The 6,000-nt window shown below is 38.0% G+C and overlaps 1 protein-coding gene across 12 annotated transcripts in view; it reads right to left on the bottom strand.

The window, feature by feature from the left end:
* LOC122799766 (protocadherin beta-15-like) overlaps positions 1-6,000 on the bottom strand; it is an 886,413-nt gene that overhangs the window by 254,922 nt on the left and 625,491 nt on the right. The window lies entirely within an intron of this gene.

Genomic DNA, 6,000 nt, shown 5'->3' with positions numbered 1-6,000 from the left:
TGTCTGTGGTATGCCATGCAGGTGTAGACAAATTCCTCTGCAAATTATCCGAGAAGTTATGCTTAAAAAAGAGGGTGGCCTTTCCCCTTGATTCCAAGACAAGAAAATGAAAGTTTTATAAAAAAAAAGTAGGTTTCAGGTACTTGCACAATACTGAAGCCATATTGTAGGGAGAAAAACAATCTAAGAGTAGAGTTAAACTGTAGGAAAAGGTGGAGTTTTCCTTTAACTAGCCCTTTCAGTGCAAGTTGTGCTCTGCAGATGCATTCAGGTGCAGAAAAGTGCCCGCTTATCTGCTGTATGCTACTCACACATATGGCCACCCATTTAGGATTGTCTTTGAAACTTTCATGAAACACTGCAGGTACAGTTTCAGTACATTTCAATACATTTTGCACATTTTTGTGTTTATTCATTTATTTGCATTCAGATGCAGCATATTAGTAATGTAACACTTTTAATACTGATGTACTGTTAACCAATTCAGTGTTTTCCTTATTAACAAAATATTATGATTACCTGTTCAGAAAAATACAGCTGTATCAGAAATAAGCAATGCAGTGTTTTCCCTGTTAACAAAACATTATGATAACTTGTTCAGAAAATACAGCTGCATGAGGTATTCACTGCAAGAGTGTAGCCTTGAATAACAATGTAAACATCTGTCACTTCAAATGATTATAATGCCTTTGCCACACACATCCCACACAGTCAGAATGCAAGCAGTCAGCACCTCCCCAAACAATGTGACTGTTAGATCAGGGTTTTTCATCGTACAGTAGTCTTAGACATTAGACAGGCTAAAGAATAAAATAAGCCTAGAAATGGTGTTTCATTTATGCATACATTTTAGGAAAGCAGAAACAAAGAATCTTCCACTGAATGTTGACCTTGGTGAAATAACAGTTTGTCAAGGGAAGATTGCAGAGTGTTCTTGTTATGTTCCTTTCTCAAGGAAAGAATCAAGAAATAAATTAAGCTAAAAACAAGACGTAGCCTGAGGATCAAGGTTAGGGGTGTGAATATAGTCACTAGAGGAAATTACTGAAAAAGAGAATATAATATGTTGTGTTCAGGATAGCAGGGCCATTAAGGTTAGTAAGTTTGTTCTACCTGTTACTTCAGAGAAGATGTCTAATACTCGAGTATGTGTACAGAAAACAGGTCATCTAGAGACAATGTCAGTTTACATTGTTCAGGACAATCAGAATGATGTACTGCAACTCAAATTGTTTATCAGAATTGTTAATTAAGACGGTATTTTGGATATTGTAAACATCTAATAAAACCTTATTAAATGAACTTCAGTGTTTGGAGAATTCATGCTGAACAGTGCACAAGACTTGGTTTATAAGGGAGAGACTGACACCTATTGAAGCACGAGCTTGGGTAATTAAGACTTTCATTTCTCAGTCTCATTGTATACAGTGTTTCCAGCTAATTAAGGTACAGTACTGCATTTTCAAATCTTACAGTGACTCCTTTCTTGAACCTGCAAATCTTTTAATATATTTACTCTGGACTCTCTAGTTGGTTAGCCAGATTTGTTTTATATTATTAGCAAAGCAAAGAAGAACAATTGGTTCATTATGACTGGAGATCTATTATGCAGAGCTCTGAGTTTGCCACCTATGGTCTGTGTGATTTTAAGGCAGAGATCATAGATATGCAAATTAATGCTTAGGGTAACTGTAGGGGGGAGGCATTTGTGATAATGAAACAATGTAGACAAACTATTGTAAAATAGTGAATCTGCTTGAATGTGAAAAAAGTTATAACAGTTGACAGGATCTGTGGAAAATGGAGAAAAACTGCCCCGTTGAATTTTTATTGATAGGACAGTTAGACACTTTCTGTTAAAGAAGTCAGCCACACCATTCAGTCATGTATGGGATGTAAATAGCATTACATGCTATATTTTAAGTTGAAATTTGATCCTAAGTTACCATTCTGGACACACATAAAATGTAAGAATAAATTACTCTTTGATTATTGAGTTACAAAATAAGTATATTGTTATATGAGGCAAACTGAAGAATAATGTGTCCTACTACTGGCTGAAAAAACTATAACATTATATTCTTTTATGATGAAATATTTTAACACTGATATGAGGATGACGTGTAATGAATGTTATGTGATTCATAATAAACCTCTCATTCTAGAAATAAGCCATCAAATGTTTAAAAACTAAAAATGATGGTAAATGAAAGATTTTTTGACTAGCTAAAACTGTTAGGAATATCAGTTAAGTCCATTGATCAATTCACAGTAAACAGTGTACTTACCTGTAAGAATCTGTTATGGCCAAATGCACCTCAATATGTCAGATGGAGATCTACAGACTTGATGTCAGTGAATGTTAGTAGATTGTACATCACTGGCACCAATGGGCTTTTACATGCTCCACAAAGTTAATTCAGCAAACCTGAGATATCCACATGCAGATTCACTTTTTGTAAATTTAATCAAACATCCAAGAGGCCATATGCGTTGTTGTAACTGCCTCATGTGGCTACACATAATATTCACATCTAATTTGCATAGATCAATACATAGATACACACACACACACACACACACACACACACACACACACACACACACACACACACACACACACACACACACACACACACACACACACACACACAAATATACTTAAGTAATGTGCTACATACATGGACATTCACTGAGCTCGTCCATGAACTGCATCTTTAGTCTGATGTTCATTGATTGCTCATCATCATATTCTTTCGGCTGTTCCCATTAGGGGTCGCCACAGCGGATCATCTGTTTCCATTTCTTCCTGTCCTCTGCATCATGCTCTTTCACACCAACTGCCTGCATGTCCTCTCTCACCACATCCATAAACCTTATCTTAGGCCTTCCTCTTTTCCTCTTACCTGGCAGCTCCATCCTTAGCATCCTTTTCCCAATATACCCAGCATCCCTCCTCAACACATGTCCAGATCAATGCAGTCTCACCTCTCTTGCTTTGTCTCTAAACTGTCCAACATGAGCTGACCCTCTAATATACTGATTCCTAATCCTGTCCATCCTAGTCACAGCCAGTGCAAATCTTAACATCTTTAACTCTGTCACATCCAGCTCTGACTCCTACCTTTTTGTCAATGCCACCGTCTCCAACCCATATAACATAGCTGGTCTCACTACCCTCTTGTAGACCTTCCCTTTCACTCTTACTGGTACCTGTCTGTCACAAATCACTCCTGACACTCTTCTCCACCCGTTCCACCCTGCCTGTACTCTCTTCTTCACCTCTCTTCCACATTCACCATTACTCTGAACTGTTGATCCCAAGTACTTAAACTCATCCACGTTTACCAACTCTACTCCCTGCATCCTCACCATTCCTCTACCCTCCCTCTCATTTACACACATATATTCTGTTTTAGCTCTGCTGACCTTCATTCCTCTCCTCTCTAAAGCACATCTCCACCTCTCCAGGGTCTCCTCAACCTGGTCCCTACTCTCACTACATATCACAATGTCATCTGCAAACATCATAGTCCACGGGCCTCCTGTCTAATCTCATCTGTCAACCTGTCCATCACCACTGCAAATAAGAAAGGGCTCAGAGCTGATCCTTGATGTAATCCCACCTCCACCTTAAATGTATCTGTCACTCCCACCGCAGTCCTCACCAATGTCACACTACCCTTGTACATATCCTGTACCACTCTTACAAACTTCTCTGCCACTCCCGACTTCCTCATACAATACCACAACTCCTCTCTAGGCACCCTGTCATATGCTTTCTCTAAGTCCACAAAGACACAATGCAACTCCTTCTGACCTTCTCTGTATTTCTCCAACAACACTCTCAGAGCAAATATTGCATCTGTAGTGCTCTTTCCTGGCATGAAACCATACTGCTGATCACTAATCATCACCTCCCTTCTTAACCTAGCTTCCACTACTCTTTCCCATAACTTCAAGCTGTGACTGATCAATTTTATCCCTCTGTAGTTACTGCAGCTCTGCACATCACCCTTATTCTTAAAGATAGGTATCAAAACACTTTTTCTCCACTCCCCAGGCATCCTCTGACTTTCCAAAATTTCATTAAACAATCTGGTTAAAAATTCCACTGCCATTTCTCCTAAGCACCTCCATGTTTCCACTGGTATGTCATCTGGGCCAACAGCCTTTCCATTCTTCATCCTCTTCATAGCTGTCCTTGCTTCCTCCTTGCTAATCTGCTTCACTTCCTGATTCACTATCCCCACATCATCCAACCTTCTCTCTCTCTCATTCTCTTCATTCATCAGCCCTTCAAAGTACTCTTTCCATCTACTCAACACACTCTCCTCACTTGTGAGTACGTTTCCCTCACTGTCCTTTATCACCCTTACCTGCTGCACATCTTTCCCAGCTCTGTCCCTCTGTCTAGCCAATTGGTACAGGTCCTTTTCTCCCCCTTTAGTGTCCAATCTCTCATACAACTCTCCATATGCCTTATCCTTAGCCTTCACCACCTCTCTTTCATTGATTGCTGTGAAGGTAAATTCCTATACACTGAGTGGCTTCATTGCACTTTTGGCTTATTACAAATTGTATGGGAGCCATTCAGAGTCCTCTTTCACTTATGACTATTTAGTGGAGGTAGAAAATCTCAAAAAGGAGTGTAACAGAACATTGTAGTCAATTTTCAGTATCAGGTGCCATGATCAGAGTGAGAATTGATAATAAAGAGATTCTTAAACTGTGACTTTTTATGAAAACATTTAAATTGTAATTAAAAAATAGCATAAATGCTTATTCTGAATCCATGGATTCCACAAGCACCATTGTTTTGTCCCTCAAGATGAATTTGGCATGTGGTGTCATTAGAGTAGTTGAAGACATGAATCTGTGAGGTGTGTGAAACACCCTTCTGGGCAAGTTTGGTAGCAGGGTAGATCCCTAAAAGAGTACTAAAAGAACTGTAAAATATATAAAAACGAACTTACTGAATGTTGAATTTGAAGAAGCACCTTCATTATTTTCTTATGTGCAAAAGTTGCAGATCTTGACTTTCAAGGCTGAAAGTTAGACTCAATTTGTACTAAAAGAGCAAAATTCCCACTGATTTATGACTGCAGATCATAAAAGGAGTTTGCATCTATGTAACAGTCATTCACAGAGAGAATAAACATAAAATGAATGAGATCCAGGAAAAAAAAAACACATGTTACAACTAGGCATTTGGTGCACACTGGGGATTATCAGCAAAAAAAGTCAAACGGCAAAGACATGGACTGGAAATTTTGATATTCTACTAGAAAACATAAAAAAAAAAAAGAATCATGTGAAAGTTTTTTACAGAAACAAGCAGACATGCATCATGTAGTTCCTAGCTCAGAAAAGGAAGAAAAAATATCAGTAATGAGTACAGAATAAAGATAATGAATATCTAGGGTTTTGTGTAATCGTGTATGCTGAGCAAGCATACCACTGATTTCACCTTTCTATGCCCTTACTTTTGTTCATTTGCTGGTAAACTAAGGGGAGGGTCACTTGATTTTGAGGTGAGAATAGCTAATACACCTAGTATGAGTTGTAAAGCAACTCTCACCTTAACTCATTGCATTGCTCCAAAGATCTAAATATAACAACAGCCTTCCACTCAAGACATAAGAATTGGGAAATGAGGCTTGCTTTTATAAAAAATATATATATATACATAGTCATTTGACAAAAAGACTGTAGGGAAACAAGATCAGGACTTATCTTTAACGTTATCTTATTTTTTGAGATTAAAACTCTTTTACCCTGAATTCGGATTATGAAACTACTTCCTTTTCTTAGCAGTGTTTGCTTTGGCTGCCTTGATCTCTGGGACAAATCTAATGCATAAAATTGATAGTTAAAAGGCAAAAATGCAGCCTGAATAAATTCAGAAACAAATGTGTTGAAAATAGGATGCTCATAGCCTGCAATAAAACATGTAGCTGAAAATCTACCAGTTCTAAATATGTTTTCCTAATCATACCT

This window comes from Protopterus annectens, chromosome 4.part0 (assembly GCF_019279795.1).
Source record: "Protopterus annectens isolate FY-2018-M chromosome 4.part0, PAN1.0, whole genome shotgun sequence".
Lineage (NCBI taxonomy): Eukaryota > Metazoa > Chordata > Ceratodontiformes > Protopteridae > Protopterus > Protopterus annectens.
This window is presented reverse-complemented; position numbering and strand designations above follow the sequence as displayed.